This window comes from Eriocheir sinensis, chromosome 22, assembly GCF_024679095.1.
Source record: "Eriocheir sinensis breed Jianghai 21 chromosome 22, ASM2467909v1, whole genome shotgun sequence".
Taxonomy (NCBI): domain Eukaryota; kingdom Metazoa; phylum Arthropoda; class Malacostraca; order Decapoda; family Varunidae; genus Eriocheir; species Eriocheir sinensis.
The window spans coordinates 8,133,958-8,155,735 of NC_066530.1; the positions used below are offsets into that span (position 1 = coordinate 8,133,958).

The 21,778-nt window shown below is 42.6% G+C and overlaps 1 long non-coding RNA gene across 2 annotated transcripts; it reads left to right on the forward strand.

Moving 5' to 3' along the window:
* The first annotated feature begins 18,048 nt into the window (after window positions 1-18,048).
* Window positions 18,049-21,524, forward strand: LOC127002266 (uncharacterized). Of its 2 annotated transcripts, XR_007755936.1 has the most exons (4): window positions 18,049-18,313; window positions 20,593-20,718; window positions 21,139-21,222; window positions 21,349-21,524. It is a non-coding gene; the product is annotated as an uncharacterized LOC127002266 (long non-coding RNA). The 2 variants fall into 2 exon arrangements; XR_007755935.1 differs by lacking the exon at window positions 21,349-21,524 and having other exon boundaries at window positions 21,139-21,292.
* Window positions 21,525-21,778: the final 254 nt, after the last annotated feature.

Consider the following 21,778-nt stretch of genomic DNA (forward strand, 5'->3'; position numbering starts at 1 on the left):
GGCCTTCAAGAATAGATTAGACAAGTATTTTGAATCCAACCAGCAACTAAGATATTACTCATTGTCGCAATAACGTTAAGTTCTTTCGAATACTGGTGTCCTTGTCCGCTTTTATCGCCCGGTTAGTGGTAGTAGTAATGGAAGTTCTTTCCTTTTTCCTATATAATTTCCGTGCAGTTTTCCCATGCTGCATGGTTCTTTTTCCTTTCCTGCCAGCTTTGGCTGGAGGGGTGGGGGGTGGGGAGGAGCCTTCGTCTTTGCTGTCCTTCATCTTCCACCTTTGATTAGATAGTTAGTGTAGCTTGTCACAAACACCCTCGTGAGGACCAGCAGGTCTGCTGTTGTTTGTTCTTCCTTTGTGGTACTTTGTGTTCCCTACACAGTTCTCCAGCGCCGTGCGTCTTGCACCTTGCACGACCCACGCGACCTGCAATGGACGGCGGCCCTTGGGGAGCAGGGGTCCCACTTTGCCAGTCCAGGATTTCCCCAGATGGATGTCAAAATTTCCCGAAATTGGTCACAATTTCCCCAGAATCGTACAACACTGCCTTAATGTGTGCCAGCTCATTTTACTTGTTATTCCTGCTAATATTTATCATAAAATGCATAAAACAGTATATATTTTTATAATGAAACTACTTAGGAACACTGAAATAAATGTTTGCTCAAAAATATAATTTTCTGTTTCCATTAGATCATCACAAATCAGCATATCAGTGACAGCTTTTAGCAAAACTATCTATATACTAGTATACTTTGTAGATATAGGAGAAAATATGTCTAGTTGGACACTATAAAAAGGAAAACAGTACTATGATATAGCAACAGCTTACATATTACGCCTAAATTGAAAAAGAAGTGAAAATATATAATCACATTGTAGTTACACATTACCTAGGTAAGAAATTAATGTTTTATAATTTGGCATTATGCTTTGGTAAGCAAAAATAAAATAATTGGCCTTATTTCCACTGACTATCATCTTCATCCATCACAGAATGGGTGTAACATGTAGATTATCTATGCTTTGGTAAGAAAAAATATAATACTGGATTTATTCACAGAATGGGTCTACATGTAGATTAGCCCTTTATTGATTTGTAATGACAGTATGACACATATTATCTGAGTAACCCTGGATTTAAAATGGTAAACTATGATATTTTTGCAGTGTTGTCCCCCAAGGATCGGTAATTGGTCCCTTGCTGTTTCTCATCTACATCAATCATGTTGTTTCAGAACTAAATTGTATAGTGAGAGGTCTTTTTGAATTAAGGCTCGCTTTTTTAATGAGTAAGAAGGAAGAGGAGGAAGATGGGAGAAGTATAGAAGAAGGAGGGATGAGGAAGAGGAGTAGGAGGAGGAGGGAGGGAGTGAAGACAGAAGGTCAGAAGGAAATACATGAGAAGACAATGTAGAGATAGGGTACAAGAAACAGGACAGACAGGACATGGGGTGATAGGATAGAGACAGATAGATAGGGAGAGATAGAGGAGAAAGTGCCGTTAATTATTAGAATATGAGAGAATGAAGATAAGAGGATTCTCAATTCAGGATTTTTTTACAGCACATAAGGAACATGAGTGGCACAAGGGCACAAAAAAAGGCAGTAGTACCAACACAAAAAAAGCCCGCTACTCCTTTGCTCCCTAAAAAATCTGAGGAGGTGGCCAGATATTATCTAATTCCAATTACGTGGAGAAGAGGTGTCCTGACTACCTTCCCTCTTTTTAATGAGTGTAAGTCGGTAGGCACTCAAATACAGATCATGAAAGCTCGAAGTTCCAGAGATTTACCAGCGTGAGGGAGTGAAAGAGTGAAGATGCTGGTTAACTGTTCGTGCGTAAGGGATTTGGACAGCTAAAGGGATGAGCTTGAGCAGGTAAAGTCGTGTGCTAAGCGAGGCTGCGCATGAGAGCAGCGGGAGGCATCCAGTTAGAAAAGTTCGGAGGAGCAATACTGTGAAAATATCGATAGAAGATAGAAAGGAGTTTAACATGTTTGCGGCGGAATTTGAGGGAGGTAGCCAAGATCTTCTCAGCCTAAGGAGGAGAGGTCATGAGGGCATGCAGAGCTGTTTTGATAGAAGGCCTATAGTAGGGACTCCACTCTGTCCAGAAGAGCTGTGTGAGTGGAGCCCCCCCACACGTAAGATGTATACTCCTTACGAGGGACTTCGGACAAGGCCCCTGTATACATGGACTAACGCTCAACTGTGCGGGGGAGAAGAACTGGCGGAGACGATACAGAACGCCCAACCTCAGGGGAAGCTGATTATCTCGGTTTCCAATTAAGATTTTGAGTTAAGGATAGACCAAAGATGTTTGAGGTGTTGAAGAAGGTGACACACTGAGTGCTGTCCCAGAATAGGGATAGGTGTTTGGAAGATTGTGTCGAGTTGATAGGTGAGAAGCTGGGTTTTTGAGGGCATTGAAGGACACAAGCGTTCTTCTACCCAATCGGAAATGATAGTAAGGTCTGAGGTTAACAAACAATCTGCAGCCTCCAGTCATGTAATTCCTGTTGAGCAGGGTTTTCTGGAGTCATCAGCGTATGAATGGATAGGACAGTTTGTTTACAGATTTACAGAAAGAAGATCATTGATGAATAATAGGAAGAGAGTGGATGATAGGATAAATAGCATTCTGTGGGAACACCACCGTTAATAGGTTTAGGAGAAGAACAACACGTCTACCAGAGCAGAGATAGAGCAGCCGGAGAGGAAAGCTGAGAGATCACCTAAAGGAACAGAGAGAGAGAAAGAATCCGAAAGAGATGAAGAGCGTAATATAAGCTAGAGACCACCTGTAGATACCAGACTACCCTTAAGGAGAAGCAGGTGGCTGGCAGGGCGGGAATTTGCGGCAATGAGCGTGAACTGAATCAGGTCCCAGGTCTGATGTAACGCAGGCCGGCACTGGCTGCCTCTAATGAGATCTAAAAAGGCGGGGTGCTGCGAAGGGTGACGTTATTACTGTTGGAAAGAGTAAAAGACAGGCCTCGGACAAGAAGGAATGTATGTCGATGTTAACAGGGGCCTGGTGTTCCTTTGGCAAGGCTCTGCACCAGAACGAAAAACCACACCTGAACTGCAAACCCTTCAAACCTCGTGGCCTTGGGGAAGAGTTGTCATTTGACAAGATCTTTGGTGGAGGTTAAAGAAGCATTGCCATGGGTAGTGTTAAATGGGCCTGGTGGTTGGTTTGGCAAGGCTTTGATGAGGTTGTGTTAGCATTTCCTTGGGTAGTGCTATAGGGCCTGATGAATATGTTTGGCAAGGCTTTGGTAGAGGTTGTGATAGCATTTCCGGGTAGTATAAGGGCCTGGTGAAAGTAAAATTGTGAGCTTTGCAGAGGTTGCATGTTAGCATTCCTTGGGTAGTGTTATGGGCTCTAGTGAAAAGAAAGTTTGGAAAAAAAATTGCAGAAAAGGTTGTGATAGCAATTTTGGGTAGTGTTATGGGCCTTGGTGATAGTTTGGAAAGAAAAAAAAAAAAGGCTTTGGTGGAGGTTGGTTAGTTAGCACCCAAAGAAAAAGGGTAGTGTTATGGGCCTGAGTCGATAGTTTTTATGAGGCTTTGGTGGGGTTGCTGTTAGTTAGCATTTCCAAATGGGTAATGTTTTTGAGCCTGGTGATAGTTTGACAAGGATTTGGTGGAGGTTGTTAGTATTGCCAGGGGTAGTGTTATGGGCTCTGGTGATAGTTTGGCAAGGCTTTGTGTGGAGGTTGTGTTAGCATTTCCTTGGGTAATAGTGTTATGAGCCTGGTGATATAGCTTGACAAGCCTTTTGGTAGAGAGTTGTGTTAGCATTTCCTTGGGTAGTAAGAAATGAGAGCTGGGTAAGAGGGTTGTTTGTTCCAAGGCTTTGTGTGGAAGGTTGTGTTAGGAACTTATTGCCATGGGTAGTGTTATGGGCTCAAAAGATGGTTTGGCAAGGCTTTGGGTGGAGGTTGTGTTAGCAGGAAATTTCCATGGGTAATGTTTTTGAGCTCAGATGAGTTTGAGAAAGCAGTTTGGTGGAGTTGTGTTAGTGTTGCCATGGGTGTGTGTGTGAGAGGGCCTGGTGATAGTTTGGCAAGGAACTTGGTGGAGGTTGTGTTAGCATTTCCTTGGGGTGATGTTATGAGCCTCTGGTGATAAGGCTTGACATTATTTGTAGAGGTTGTGTTAGCATTTCCATGGGTAGTGTTATGGGGTGCCTGGTGATAGTTTGGCAAGGGTTTGGTGGAGGCTGTTAGTATTGCCATGGGTAGTGTTATGAGCTCAAGGGAGTGTTTGGCAAGGCCTTGGTAGAGGTTGTGTTAGTATTGCCATGGGTGATGTGTATGAGATGGCGAGAGAGTCTATGATATCAAGGCTTTTGGTAGATGTTGTGTTAGCATTTCCATGAAGGGTACGTGTTATGGGCCTAGTGATGGTTGAAAGAAAGGCTTTTGGTGGAGTTGTGTTAGGCAGCATTTCCATGGGTAGTGTTATGGAACGCCTGGCGATGGTTTGTAAGGGGCTCTGCACCGTGAACGTGAAATCCACCCATGAGAACCCGACTAATCTCCCTCGTGCCCCTGGGGACACATACAGGTTGTAGGAGCCGAAATCAATAATAAGAATAGCTCGAATTTAAGTGGCAGCCGAGATAGTTTACGGAGCCCTGGTGAAGGTGAGTGACAATGGGACATATTTTTAGAAAAAGGTTTTAAATGACCTTAGAGGTAACTGCCACAGAAGGCTGAAAGGGCGTTGAGTGAGGAATAGAGAAAAAGCTGAAAAAATGTAAGTAAAACGCTAGGTGAAACAGGAAAAAAAAACCTCCTGCAGAGACGTTCATGTTAGCTAAAATAAATTGGGAATGGAACGTAGCTGAGAGTAAAAAAAGGGCATCAGACAGGGAAAGGATAAATACATTGCTAGTATAAAATATCAAGATTCTCTCTCTCAGTCTAGCCCAACTTACGGAATGGTGTGTGCAGACGTGTGGCCGTCTGCTCCGAGCAACGCTTCATCCACTGCCAACCCGGCTCTCCACACAGGTTTAGAGTATTGTGTTAGTGTCCATACCCCCCGGTGTCAGCTTTTGCCAGTCATTTCTCTTCTTATGATCTTTTTTTAATGAAGCCCAACATTCTGTTCGCTTTATTTGCTGCATCGATGCATTGCTGTGAGAATTTGAGGTTTGACGCGTTCCAACTTGAAGGACCTTGCACTTATTTACGTTAAAGGGCATCTCCCATCTATCAGACCAAGCTGAAATTTTGTGCAAATCCTCTTGGAGGCTTTGCCTGTCTTCGTCAGTGAGAACCGAGTTACCAATCTTTGTGTCGCCTGCAAATTTACTAATACGGGTATTGAGTCCAACATCCACGTCGTTGATGTAAATAATGAAGAGCACTGGGCCAAGAACCGAGCCCTGAGGGACGCCACTAGTGACCGGCGCCCACTCTGAGTTAAATCCGTCAATCACTACTCTTTGTTGTCTGTTGCTCAACCAATTCGCGATCCATTGGTTTACTTGACCGTCAATACCTATTTGCTTTAATTTGTAAAATAATTTATGATGCGGGACTTTATCAAACGCTTTCTGGAAATCAAGATAGACTACGTCCAGTGATTTGGTTACGTCATAAACAGTGAAGAGGTCGTTATAAAAGGTTAATAGGTTTGATAGGCAGAATCGTTTGTTTCGAAAGCCATGTTGTGAGTCCCCAATTAATGAGTGGCTTTCAAGGTAACTCACAATTTTGTCTCTAATTATGCCCTCAAGTAGCTTACCTACAACCGAAGTTAGACTAATGGGCCTGTAATTACCTGGTACTTTTTTGTCTCCTTTCTTAAAAATCGGTGTCACGTTAGCCTTTTTCCAATCTAAAGGGACGATGCCTTGTCGCAAGGACATATTGAATACGGTTGTGAGGGAGGAGAGTATTTCACTCTTTGTTTCTTTCGGCAGAGTTGGATATACTTTGTCAGGTCCAGGACTTTTATTTGTTTTAAGTGATTTGAGGGCTTTAACGACTTCATCGGAGAGAGAGAGAGAGAGAGAGAGAGAGAGAGAGAGAGAGAGAGAGAGAGAGAGAGAGAGAGCATAAAAATGCTATATAAATAAATATAGGCAGCCGCTCGGCTGTCTTCCTAACCATAAAAATATAAGATGAAAATAGTAATAATAATAATAATAATAATAATAATAATAATAATAATAATAATAATAATAATAATAGTAATAATAGTAATAATAGTAATAATAATAATAATAATGATAATAATAATAATAATAATAATAATAATAATAATAATAATAATAGTAATAATAATAATAATAATAATAATAATAATAATAATAATAATAATAATAATAATAATAATAATAATAATAATAGTAATAATAATAATAATAATAATAATAATAATAATAATAATAATAATAATAATAATAATAATGATAATAATAATAATAATAATAGTAATAATAACGATGATAATAATAACAATAATGACTTCCTCGCTGTAGCTGAAGGGCTCGGGGCGTAAAGCGCAGAGTAGACTCAAACAGCGTCGGGCATCGCCACACCGGACACACACTATCAGCGTCCGCTCTCTCCATATGGTGCTCCGGGGCGTCAACGCTTGCGAAAGCAACACAAACAAATCAAATTAAGTTTACTGCCACAGGACTTGGCCCTCGGAAACATGAAGAAATAGTAACAAACACTGAAGTACACCAAGCTGCGGACAGGGAAAGTGTTGGGGCTAACCATCTCCAGAAGAGGTCACCACGACTACGTCACTCGCAGGAAAACCGCTGCCGCAGCACCCTGAAGAAACTAAACAGACTCTACGACACGCCCAAGAAAACAAAGACACGCCCACTTAAAACACTGCTCCTCCCCGTCCTGGATTACCCCCATTCCGACGCACGCACTCAGCCAAGCACAAATCAACACATTGCAACTCACACAGGACAGAGCACTAAGATTCGCCACCTCCCAGAAACACTCATACACAATGACCACAGAAGAGACACACCAAAGACCCGAAACCCTGCCAATAAACATAAGGCTTCACCTGAACGCCGAAAAATATGGCAACGTCTACAAATTTTAACTATCCCCACAGTGAACACTGCCCTCCTCCTCCACAGCCGCCAAAACATTACCCAGTGCCGCCACTCCTTCCCAAGTTCCCTTCAGCAAGTCGAAACACTCCCAAACCCAACATGTCACTAAACCTCTGAATGCACAGCCTTTGCTAGCCAGCCACACACTACACCCACACCATCAAAGGTCCCTGAACCAACACACAAACATGAACATTACACCAAAGCACATCGCATAACGTTAAACACTCCACACCCCACGAAACACAAAATATCCTCTCTCCCGCTGTCTTCATGTTTTCTGATTTCTCTTCTTCTGTCCTCCTTTCCATAAAAACAAAATAAAATAAAGCGAGTATTATCAGACGCCTTCGGCACCCACAAGAAATATTCCCAAAGGTCTCAACGGCGATTAGGAGGCTTCTCACGAGTGTTTATCACGTTCATGGTGCAGAGGCCTTGTCAAACTACCACTAGGCGGATGTACTCTTGGAAATACCAACAACAACCTGCACGGAAGCCTTGCCAAACATGGGTGTGTAAGCTTCGAGTGTTTGAGGACATGGGTTCAGAGCTCTCCTAACCTTACAAATATAGCATAGCCTACACATTAAACGAAGGTACCGGGAGGAAGGAGAGTGAGCCAAGAATGCTACGAGAAAGTGAAGGGGATGTAGTGGTTGAGAGAGAGAGAGAGAGAGAGAGAGAGAGAGAGAGGGGGGGGGGGGATAAGGAGAGGATGGGAGTTTAGGGAAGATAAGGACGGGGCAAGTATCCGGCACGGCCTGAACGTTCTCGTCAACATGTCGCTGCCACGTAAAATTCAAGCGCCCCAAACTGCGCCTGATTTTCTGAGCGTCGCATCAGCCTGGGGCGAGATTCTCTAAGGTTACGTTGACGTAAGCCTACGTTGTCGTAGCTTACGTGGCCCTTACGATGACGTAGGAATGGTAATTCTCAAAGGACATCGCAGCCCTGCACGCCGCAGCTGATTGTTGGAAGACTTGGAGAGCTGCGATGTGACATCATCAGAGTTGCCAGCGAATCACAGTCGCTTCTTGAGGTGAGCCAGCCAATCACGAACCACGCCTCACGCCCCGCCACGGCGATGTGTCATCCTCCCTCTCAACCCACTGACTGCCTCGACGAGAGTTTCTACATACTCGTGAAATAACCGACTACCCGGCGCCCCCTCGGAGCAGATCAAAGTAAACTCCACACGTGAAAATATACAATGAAATACAAATAAGAGGCCTTTTTGCAGAAACAGGGAGGCAACGGGATATATATTTATATGTGCAATAAAACCTTCAGAGTGACACACGGCCCACTCCCCTGTAATACTCTGATAGTTTGATGCTTCACACATCACTGAATGACTAATCTACCATTTTTCATCTGTCACCGTTCTTTCACTTTGTCTGGGCTTCTCGGAGCACAATCATTTCCCCGCGGGAAGCAGTGGCAGCACCGTATAATTTACCATTTAAACGATAACCATATATATATATATATATATATATATATATATATATATATATATATATATATATATATATATACGATTATCGTTATTAGACTATGAGTCCATCCATAGTAACTATATATATGCTAATTTCTATCGAAAAATAAATATTCACTTCATTCAGTGGAGAGAGAGAGAGAGAGAGAGAGAGAGAGAGAGAGAGAGAGAGAGAGAGAGAGAGAGAGAGAGAGAGAGAGAGAGAGAGAGAGAGAGAATATCCATATCACCGAGATATCCACTCTGGCACTCAGTCTCAGCCTCACTCATGTGAGGAAGAAATGAGGGACACCATGAGCGACTGGCTAGTATTGGTACCGTGTTTTTTTTTTTTTTTTTTTTACGTCGTTGCCTGTTGCGCCGGTAGGCAACTTCCTGGTGGGGCCTGATGGTCGGCCCAAGGCTTCTTCCAGGTGGGGCCTGATGGTCGGCCCAGCCCGTTCTGGCGCAGGCGAGTGTTTATTGTGGCAGTCTGGTACCGGTACCGTACCGTATAGCTGGTACCGTTAGTACCGGTACTGGTACCGGTACCTGCCCACCCCTAGTGGTGTGGCAATGCTGTTGCACCGCGAATGTGCAAAACACTCATCAAAACCCGGCAAGCCTCCTTCGTGGCCGGGGAGATTGTTTGTGTGAGCCGAAAGCGTCTGAGAATACGGCTCGGTGGGTCCCCTAGACACGTCATCGGTCACATGCCCTCCCGCTCTTCACCACTCGTGAAATAACAGACTACCCGGCGCCCCCTCGGAGCAGATCAAAGTAAACTCCACACGTGAAAATAGACAATGAAATGCAAATAAGAGGCCTTTGATTTGATTTGATTTGATTTGATTTGAGTTTGATTCTTCACACATCATTGAATGACTAATCTAACATTTTCATCTGTCACCGTTCTTTCACTTTGTGTAGGCTTCTCGGAGCACAATCGTTTCCCCGCGGGAAGCAGTGGCAGCACCATATAATTTACCATTTAAACGATAACCATATATGAAGGCAGTTAGTTGGGTGATGAAAGTGATGAATGTCTTTTTATTGTGCTATTGCGTGACTGTAATTTCAATGACTACAAACGGCGGTGTAGGGTGAGAGGGAGGGCATGTTGAAGTGATTGATTTAAATTAGTACACCTTTCCTCGTTTTCTCTAAATCCCTGTTTCTACATTATCTAGTTTGGTTCCAAGCAGTGTCACGCATAAACCACGCCTCGGCCGTGTCTCCTCCCACAAACCTGCGTATGACTTAACTTGGTGTATACAGACTTAGTGACAGCCTACAGAGGGATACACAAGGCTGAGTGAGGGCAAACTATAATGAATTTAACACTCACCCTACAGGATATTTCAGCCACTTTTTTCTCTCTCTTCAGGCCTTCGTATGTAGGTGCTTCCACCCTTACATGAGAAGAATCTGAAAGGACCAAAATGCCTGTTAAATGATTCTCGGTATATAACAAAAAGTAATGATAATAAAGCCACTGTTAGACTTTCAATACCTTCTTCAATAGCTGATTTTTTTCTCCTTGCCTCGTTTTTGTATCTGCTGAGACTTTTTTTCTTGATCTGATTTCCAATACAATGAAGGATATGGAGTCTATTTTTCTCTCTTCAGCCTCCTGCTCCTTTATTTCTTGTTCTAACCAAATAACAGCAATTTCTAGTTCACTGGTTTCTTTCCTTTCTTTCCTCTGATCTCATACCTTCTCTCTTTTCTTTCTTCTTTCTTTTTCTTTCCTCTCTCTTTTGTCTTTACCTTTCCTGGAGTTTAGCAGAGGAAAACACCGTTGAAAGAAGAGATAAGTAACCGTTTCTTCATGTGTTCCTCTCATTCCACACTGTGCTAGGAGTCAAAGGGTACCTGGAAAGACTTGGTCAACATTATTTAGTCCCTGAAAGGCAAGGGTGAGGTTAGCATCCTAGCCGAGCCCTAACCAAGGAACGGAACCTCATCACTTTCCTTGCTGCCGTTCCTCTTGTCCCGCGCTTCCCACGCTGTCCCGCGATGAGCTGTGCATGGTACTTACCTGGAAAAGATGGAGGCATGCTTACATATACTTGAATGTCTCTGAAACTATGTCATGTGTACCTATTAACTTGAATATCTCTGGAACTATGTCATGTCCACCATTCAACTTGGGCTCCCTATCCTTAACAATCCCTGAAGGGCTGCCCATTACCCTAAATCATATTAATACTATCTATATACCTATCTCAGCCTTTGATAACGCTACTTAGAGGCTGATTGTGACCACTAAAACTCACAAACACAATTCACTCTTTCATAAAAGCCTCATAAAATCATCCTATAAAAGGTTGACCCACCTCTCTCAGATCAATACCACTTTCAGCCCCGCCAAACACCACTAAGAGGCTGCTTGTTACCACTAAAACTCGCAAACACAATATATTACATATGTACGGTCAAGTTAATTCCCTATCACTACTCCAGCTCCCCCTTTAATTACAGAGTTGACCCCCCCTCTCTCAGAACGCTCCCACTCTCAGCCCCGCCAAACACCACTAAAGGACTGCCCATAACGCCCGGACACTCACCAACACTGAAGAGCAGACCAAGCAGGCGCCTCCACGTTGGCCAGCCGGCGCCGAGACCTCCGCCAGCCAGCAGGTCAGCTACGGATTGAGAGAGTTTCAGTAGGTGATTTTCGCTGATTCATATGTGCCATTACAACTGCTATTCATATGAGGGAAGAAATTTATACTTTAAAATGCAATAGAGATTACTTTAAAATTCTGGCTACTTTTAAGTCTTTAAACAGAAGTCGGAACTTCAAAAAGAGCTCACTATACCATGATCTATATGTACCATGAAGAGCAGCATCAATTCATCTCATATTTGAACTTTTCCGTACACCCACTTAAAGCCTTAAATACACAAACTCAGCTCACCTTATGGCCGGCAGGAGCCTGGCCTCAGTGGCACAGGGTCACGTCTAAGGCACAGTGGTCTTTCTGCCCATCCACACACCCACACCCTCTCCAGCCGGGAAGGGCGGGGAGCGTGGACGCCATACTTGAGGCAGTCCCGACACAACCCCGCACCGCCTCCGCCAGACTCCCACGGGCGGGGCGGCATCATGGTACATGACCACGAGTCGCCCCTGAGGTGTGGCGCGGGGCACTGTGGGGTTACGGTGCCCCACACTCGATGGCGCTCCACTTCACTGCACTTCACTTCACTGCACTTAACTTCACTGCATTTCACTTCACTGCACTTCACTTCACTGCACTTTACTTCACTGCACTTCACTTCACTGCACTTCACTTCACTGCATTTCACTTCACTGCATTTCACTTCACTGCACTTCACTTCACTGCACTTCACTTCACTGCATTTTACTTCACTCCACTCGGTTTTTACACACTCTGCACGTAAAGTCATCCTCATTCATTTTCATCACATCTCCGAACCATATCAGAGTGTCATGTTTCACGCATTCAGCAACTCATTCTGAAACCTTTACGCTGTGCTAAATCCTCCAAAAAGTCTGCAAACAGAAAACACAAATTAAATAATAAATAAATAATAATGATAATAATATCAATAATAATAATAATAATAATAATAATAATAATAATAATAATAATAATAATAATAATAAGTGAAAACAAATATATACATATTAATTACCATTAATAATATATTTATCACTATCACTACTATCAGTATTACATAACTGAGGGACACAGTGGCTGAGTGGTCTGTGTGCTGGCGCGGCGTCCAGGATGATACAGGTTCGCGTCCCGCCCGCCCCTACAGACAAGCTGGCAAATTTTCATTCATCGCCGAGTGCCTTAAGACTATCCACATGCTGTCCTGAAGACCATCTCTCAAACCGGACTCTAAATTATCTCTTAAAGAGGATCAAAGATAAGCTCTGAGGGGCAGCATGGGCTAAACAAGATGGGGCCATTATGAACACTTGCCTGTGCCAGAACAGTCTGGGGCCAACAACCGGCAGGCCTCACCAAAAAAGTCTACCGGCACCATAGGTGAATTGTAAAGAAAAAAATCCCAATGTAGTGGGTTACCGTGCACTCCAGGTGACACTTACATTAGAGCTTAACAAGGAAGCAAAGCGCTGGTCTGGGGACTATATAGTTGGGGTCTCAGGATTTTTTTCTTTTTTTTACATTTACGTTCACGGAGCTTTGTCAAACTATCACAAGGCTCGCACAACTAACCATGGAGATATCCATAACTTTTACGAGAGCCTCATAAAATGTGGGCGTGGAAGACTCGAAATGTTCGCGGATTTATGAACCCTGAACCGTCTTGGGCGACGCCGGGGACGCAAGGGGGGTGGGGGGAGGGGAGGCGAGCAGGAGAGTAATACAGTCATGTGAATGGTTTTGGCGATGGTGATGGCAACACTGCGTCTACCTTACCTTTTTCCTAAATTCCCTTCGTATAACTTGTTCTAACGAAAACAATTTACGTAAATCAACCTAAAAACATGCAAATTATAAAAAAGAGCACCAAAAGAATAAATGCATCAGTAAATAAGGTCAAAAAATAAGATCACTGGCGTCGGTGATGGCAGCTCTGCGTCCCCTTCCTAATATCACTTCAGATAACTTATTTAAACTGAACACAAGCTAAACCACGTAAAATAGAAAAAAAGGCACCAAACAAGTAAATAAATGCATAAAAACGGCAGAAAAAGCATGAATGGCGTTGGCGATGGCAGCACTGCGTCCCCCTTCCCTTGCCCTACCCTCTTCCTACAGTCCCTTCAGATCACTTATTTAACACAAGTTACTGAAAACAAACTAAAAACACGTAAAATAGAAAAAAAAAGCACCAAACAAGTAAACAAATCCGTAATTAAGGACACAATAGGTCAATGGCTTCGGCGATGGCAGCACTGCGTCCCCCTTGATTGACTGACTGACTGATAATGTATTGTTGCAGGGAGGAGGACACCTACCGAAACGAAACGAAAGATGTGAAAAATGACATACCCTGCACCCCTTGTATCTCGGTAAATGTGATTAATGACATACCTGCACCCTTTGTATCTCGGTAAATGTGATTAATGAGATACCCTACACCCATTGAATATCGGTAAATGTGATAAATGAGGTACCCTACACCCCTTGTATCTCGGTAAATGTGATTAATGAGATACCCTACACCCATTGAATATCGGTAAATGTGATAAATGAGGTACCCTACACCCATTGAATATCGGTAAATGTGATAAATGAGGTACCCTACACCCATTGAATATCGGTAAATGTGATTAATGAGATACCCTACACCCATTGAATATCGGTAAATGTGATAAATGAGGTACCCTGCACCCCTTGTATCTCGGTAAATGTGATTAATGAGATACCCTACACCCATTGAATATCGGTAAATGTGATAAATGAGGTACCCTACATCCCTTGTATGTCGGTAAATGTAATAAATGAGGTACCCTACACCCCTTGTATGTCGGTAAATGTAATAAATGAGGTACCCTACACCCCTTGTATGTCGGTAAATGTGATAAATGAGGTACCCTACACCCCTTGAATGTCGGTAAATGTGATTAATGAGATACCCTACACCCCTTGAATGTCGGTAAATGTGATAAATGAGGTACCCTACACCCCTTGTATGTCGGTAAATGCGATAAATGAAGTACCCTACACCCCTTGAATGTCGGTAAATGTGATTAATGAGATACCCTACACCCCTTGTATGTCGGTAAATGTGATAAATGAGGTACCCTACACCCCTTGAATGTCGGTAAATGTGAACTTTTAAGTTCATGTAACAAACAAAGTTTATTATACACAAAAAGGTTGGATACTTCAGATGTAAAAGATTTTTGGATATAACATCACCCCCTTCCTCCATATTGGTTCTTTAAAGCAAGGGTTGACTACAGCTGATTATTATTTGCGGCAGGTTTCACAACACTTTTTTTTAGTGTAAAGCATCTGGAAATCAATGACCATTATAAGGAATACTTCTCATGAGTAGCTACTAAAACTTGACAACCTAGACGGATGCACCATCAGACTGTAAAGGATAGATATATTATAAGACATAGCTACATTGGTGGATCCAAGGGGGGCCCAGGGGGCCCGGCACCCCCCCCAATGGTCCTGACCCATTGATTTAGGTCACTCCACCAGTTTTTCAAGACCAGGACTGCCGAGAATGGCTAATCGATAATGCTAATGCTCCTTCCACCCGCAAAAAGGCCGACTTCCCCCCTAAAACAAGGAAGCAAAGCGTTGGTCTGGGGACTATATAGTTGGGGTCTCAGGATTTTTTTCTTTTTTTTACATTTACGTTCACGGAGCTTTGTCAAACTATCACAAGGTTCGCACAGCTAACCATTGAGATATCCAAAACTTTTACGAGAGCCTCATCAAATGTGGGTGTGGAAGGCTCGAAATGTTCGAGGATTTATGAACCCTGACCGGCTTTGGCGACGTCAGGGACGCAGGGGGGGGGGGGGGGGCGGGGAGGCGAGCAGGAGAGTAATACAGTCATGTGAATGGTTTTGGCGATGGTGATGGCAACACTGCGTCTACCTTACCTTTTTCCTAAATTCCCTTCGTATAACTTGTTCTAACGAAAACAATTTACGTAAATCAACCTAAAAACATGCAAATTATAAAAAAGAGCACCAAAAGAATAAATGCATCAGTAAATAAGGTCAAAAAATAAGATCACTGGCGTCGGTGATGGCAGCTCTGCGTCCCCTTCCTAATATCACTTCAGATAACTTATTTAAACTGAACACAAGCTAAACCACGTAAAATAGAAAAAAAGGCACCAAACAAGTAAATAAATGCATAAAAACGGCAGAAAAAGCATGAATGGCGTTGGCGATGGCAGCACTGCGTCCCCCTTCCCTTGCCCTACCCTCTTCCTACCTCCCTTCAGATCACTTATTTAACACAAGTTACTGAAAACAAACTAAAAACACGTAAAATAGAAAAAAAAAGCACCAAACAAGTAAACAAATCCGTAATTAAGGACACAATAGGTCAATGGCTTCGGCGATGGCAGCACTGCGTCCCCCTTGATTGACTGACTGACTGATAATGTATTGTTGCAGGGAGGAGGACACCTACCGAAACGAAACGAAAGATGTGAAAAATGACATACCCTGCACCCCTTATATCTCGGTAAATGTGATAAATGACATACCCTGCACCCCTTGTATCTCGGTAAATGTGATTAATGAGATACCCTACACCCATTGAATATCGGTAAATGTGATAAATGAGGTACCCTGCACCCCTTGTATCTCGGTAAATGTGATTAATGAGATACCCTACACCCATTGAATATCGGTAAATGTGATAAATGAGATAACCTACACCCCTTGTATCTTGGTAAATGTGATTAATGAGATACCCTACACCATTTGAATGTCGGTAAATGTGATAAATGAGATACCCTACACCATTTGAATGTCGGTAAATGTGATTAATGAGATACCCTACACCATTTGAATGTCGGTAAATGTGATAAATGAGGAACCCTACACCCCCTGTATGTCGGTAAATGTGATAAATTAGGAACCCTACACCCCTTGTATGTCGGTAAATGTGATAAATGAGGTACCCTACACCCCTTGAATGTCGGTAAATGTGATTAATGAGATACCCTACACCCCTTGAATGTCGGTAAATGTGATAAATGAGGTACCCTACACCCCTTGTATGTCGGTAAATGTGATAAATGAAGTACCCTACACCCCTTGTATGTCGGTAAATGTGATAAATGAGGTACCCTACACCCCTTGAATGTCGGTAAATGTGAACTTTTAAGTTCATGTAACAAACAAAGTTTATTATACACAAAAAGGTTGGATACTTCAGATGTAAAAGATTTTTGGATATAACATCACCCCCTTCCTCCATATTGGTTCTTTAAAGCAAGGGTTGACTACAGCTGATTATTATTTGCGGCAGGTTTCACAACACTTTTTTAGTGTAAAGCATCTGGAAATCAATGACCATTATAAGGAATACTTCTCATGAGTAGCTACTAAAACTTGACAACCTAGACGGATGCACCATCAGACTGTAAAGGATAGATATATTATAAGACATAGCTACATTGGTGGATCCAAGGGGGGCCCAGGGGGCCCGGCCCCCCCCCAATGGTCCTGACCCATTGATTTAGGTCACTCCACCAGTTTTTCAAGACCAGGACTGCCGAGAATGGCTAATCGATAATGCTAATGCTCCTTCCACTCGCAAAAAGGCCGACTTCCCCCCTAAAACAAGGAACCAAAGCGTTGGTCTGGGGACTATATAGTTGGGGTCTCAGGATTTTTTTCTTTTTTTTACATTTACGTTCACGGAGCTTTGTCAAACTATCACAAGGTTCGCACAGCTAACCATTGAGATATCCAAAACTTTTACGAGAGCCTCATCAAATGGTGGTGTGGTAGGCCTGAAATGTTCGAGGATTTATCAACCCTGACCGGCTTTGGCGACGTCAGGGACGCAGGGGGGGTGGGGGGAGGGGAGGCGAGCAGGAGAGTAATACAGTCATGTGAATGGTTTTGGCGATGGTGATGGCAACACTGCGTCTACCTTACCTTTTTCCTAAATTCCCTTCGTATAACTTGTTCTAACGAAAACAATTTACGTAAATCAACCTAAAAACATGCAAATTATAAAAAAGAGCACCAAAAGAATAAATGCATCAGTAAATAAGGTCAAAAAATAAGATCACTGGCGTCGGTGATGGCAGCTCTGCGTCCCCTTCCTAATATCACTTCAGATAACTTATTTAAACTGAACACAAGCTAAACCACGTAAAATAGAAAAAAAGGCATGCACCAAACAAGTAAATAAATGCATAAAAACGGCAGAAAAAGCATGAATGGCGTTGGCGATGGCAGCACTGCGTCCCCCTTCCCTTGCCCTACCCTCTTCCTACAGTCCCTTCAGATCACTTATTTAACACAAGTTACTGAAAACAAACTAAAAACACGTAAAATAGAAAAAAAAAGCACCAAACAAGTAAACAAATCCGTAATTAAGGACACAATAGGTCAATGGCTTCGGCGATGGCAGCACTGCGTCCCCCTTGATTGACTGACTGACTGATAATGTATTGTTGCAGGGAGGAGGACACCTACCGAAACGAAACGAAAGATGTGAAAAATGACATACCCTGCACCCCTTATATCTCGGTAAATGTGATAAATGACATACCCTGCACCCCTTGTATCTCGGTAAATGTGATTAATGAGATACCCTACACCCATTGAATATCGGTAAATGTGATAAATGAGGTACCCTGCACCCCTTGTATCTCGGTAAATGTGATTAATGAGATACCCTACACCCATTGAATATCGGTAAATGTGATAAATGAGGTACCCTGCACCCCTTGTATCTCGGTAAATGTGATTAATGAGATACCCTACACCCATTGAATATCGGTAAATGTGATAAATGAGGTACCCTACACCCCTTGTATGTCGGTAAATGTGATTAATGAGATACCCTACACCCCTTGAATGTCGGTAAATGTGATTAATGAGATACCCTACACCCCTTGAATGTCGGTAAATGTGATTAATGAGATACCCTACACCCCTTGTATGTCGGTAAATGTGATAAATGAGGTACCCTACACCCCTTGTATGTCGGTAAATGTGATAAATGAGGTACCCTACACCCCTTGTATGTCGGTAAATGTGATAAATGAGGTACCCTACACCTCTTGAATGTCGGTAAATGTGATTAATGAGATACCCTACACCCCTTGAATGTCGGTAAATGTGATAAATGAGGTACCCTACACCCCTTGTATGTCGGTAAATGTGATAAATGAAGTACCCTACACCCCTTGTATGTCGGTAAATGTGATAAATGAGGTACCCTACACCCCTTGAATGTCGGTAAATGTGAACTTTTAAGTTCATGTAACAAACAAAGTTTATTATACACAAAAAGGTTGGATACTTCAGATGTAAAAGATTTTTGTATATAACATCACCCCCTTCCTCCATATTGGTTCTTTAAAGTAAGGGTTGACTACAGCTGATTATTATTTGCGGCAGGTTTCACAACACTTTTTTAGTGTAAAGCATCTGGAAATCAATGACCATTATAAGGAATACTTCTCATGAGTAGCTACTAAAACTTGACAACCTAGACGGATGCACCATCAGACTGTAAAGGATAGATATATTATAAGACATAGCTACATTGGTGGATCCAAGGGGGGCCCAGGGGGCCCGGCCCCCTTCCAATGGTCCTGACCCATTGATTTAGGTCACTCCACCAGTTTTTCAAGACCAGGACTGCCGAGAATGGCTAATCGATAATGCTAATGCTCCTTCCACCCGCAAAAAGGCCGACTTCCCCCTAAAACAAGGAAGCAAAGCGTTGGTCTGGGGACTATATAGTTGGGGTCTCAGGATTTTTTTCTTTTTTTTACATTTACGTTCACGGAGCTTTGTCAAACTATCACAAGGTTCGCACAGCTAACCATTGAGATATCCAAAACTTTTACGAGAGCCTCATCAAATGTGGGTGTGGAAGGCTCGAAATGTTCGAGGATTTATGAACCCTGACCGGCTTTGGCGACGTCAGGGACGCAGGGGGGGTGGGGGGAGGGTAGGCGAGCAGGAGAGTAATACAGTCATGTGAATGGTTTTGGCGATGGTGATGGCAACACTGCGTCTACCTTACCTTTTTCCTAAATTCCCTTCGTATAACTTGTTCTAACGAAAACAATTTACGTAAATCAACCTAAAAACATGCAAATTATAAAAAAGAGCACCAAAAGAATAAATGCATCAGTAAATAAGGTCAAAAAAATAAGATCACTGGCGTCGGTGATGGCAGCTCTGCGTCCCCTTCCTAATATCACTTCAGATAACTTATTTAAACTGAACACAAGCTAAACCACGTAAAATAGAAAAAAAGGCATGCACCAAACAAGTAAATAAATGCATAAAAACGGCAGAAAAAGCATGAATGGCGTTGGCGATGGCAGCACTGCGTCCCCCTTCCCTTGCCCTACCCTCTTCCTACAGTCCCTTCAGATCACTTATTTAACACAAGTTACTGAAAACAAACTAAAAACACGTAAAATAGAAAAAAAAAGCACCAAACAAGTAAACAAATCCGTAATTAAGGACACAATAGGTCAATGGCTTCGGCGATGGCAGCACTGCGTCCCCCTTGATTGACTGACTGACTGATAATGTATTGTTGCAGGGAGGAGGACACCTACCGAAACGAAACGAAAGATGTGAAAAATGACATACCCTGCACCCCTTGTATCTCGGTAAATGTGATTAATGAGATACCCTACACCCATTGAATATCGGTAAATGTGATAAATGAGGTACCCTGCACCCCTTGTATGTCGGTAAATGTGATTAATGACATACCCTACACCCATTGAATATCGGTAAATGTGATAAATGAGGTACCCTGCACCCCTTGTATGTCGGTAAATGTGATTAATGAGATACCCTACACCCCTTGTATCTCGGTAAATGTGATTAATGAGATACCCTACACCCATTGAATATCGGTAAATGTGATAAATGAGGTACCCTGCACCCCTTGTATCTCGGTAAATGTGATTAATGACATACCCTACACCCATTGAATATCGGTAAATGTGATAAATGAGGTACCCTGCACCCCTTGTATCTCGGTAAATGTGATTAATGAGGTACCCTACACCCATTGAATATCGGTAAATGTGATAAATGAGGTACCCTACACCCCTTGTATGTCGGTAAATGTGATAAATGAGATACCCTACACCCCTTGTATGTCGGTAAATGTGATAAATGAGGTACCCTACACCCCTTGTATGTCGGTAAATGTGATTAATGAGATACCCTACACCCCTTGAATGTCGGTAAATGTGATAAATGAGGTACCCTACAGCCCTCGTATCTCGGTAAATGTGATTAATGAGATACCCTACACCCCTTGAATGTCGGTAAATGTGATAAATGAGGTACCCTACACCCCTTGTATGTCGGTAAATGTGATAAATGAGGTACCCTACACCCATTGAATGTCGGTAAATGTGATAAATGAGGTACCCTACACCCCTTGTATGTCGGTAAATGTGATAAATGAGGTACCCTACACCCCTTGTATGTCGGTAAATGTGATAGATGAGATACCCTACACCCATTGAATGTCGGTAAATGTGATAAATGAGGTACCCTACACCCCTAGTATGTCGGTAAATGTGATTAATGAGATACCCTACACCCCTTGAATGTCGGTAAATGTGATAAATGAGATACCCTACACCCCTTGTATGTCGGTAAATGTGATTAATGAGATACCCTACACCCCTTGTATGTCGGTAAATGTGATAAATGAGATACCCTACACCCCTTGTATCTCTGTAAATGTGATTAATGAGATACCCTACACCCATTGAATATCGGTAAATGTGATAAATGAGATACCCTACACCCCTTGTATCTCTGTAAATGTGATTAATGAGATACCCTACACCCATTGAATATCGGTAAATGTGATTAATGAGGTACCCTACACCCCTTGTATCTCGGTAAATGTGATTAATGAGGTACCCTACACCCCTTGTATCTCGGTAAATGTGATAAATGAGGTACCCTACACCCCTTGTATGTCGGTAAATGTAATAAATGAGGTACCCTACATCCCTTTTATGTCGGTAAATGTGATAAATGAGGTACCCTACATCCCTTGTATGTCGGTAAATGTGATAAATGAGGTACCCTACACCCCTTGTATGTCGGTAAATGTGATAAATGAGGTACCCTACACCCCTTGTATGTCGGTAAATGTGATAAATGAGGTACCCTACATCCCTTGTATGTCGGTAAATGTGATAAATGAGGTACCCTACATCCCTTGTATGTCGGTAAATGTGATAAATGAGGTACCCTACACCCCTTGTATGTCGGTAAATGTAATAAATGAGGTACCCTAAATACCTTGTATGTCGGTAAATGTGATAAATGAGGTACCCTACATCCCTTGTATGTCGGTAAATGTGATAAATGAGGTACCCTACATCCCTTGTATGTCGGTAAATGTGATTAATGAGGTACCCTACATCCCTTGTATGTCGGTAAATGTGATAAATGAGGTACCCTACACCCATTGAATGTCGGTAAATGTGATAAATGAGGTACCCTACA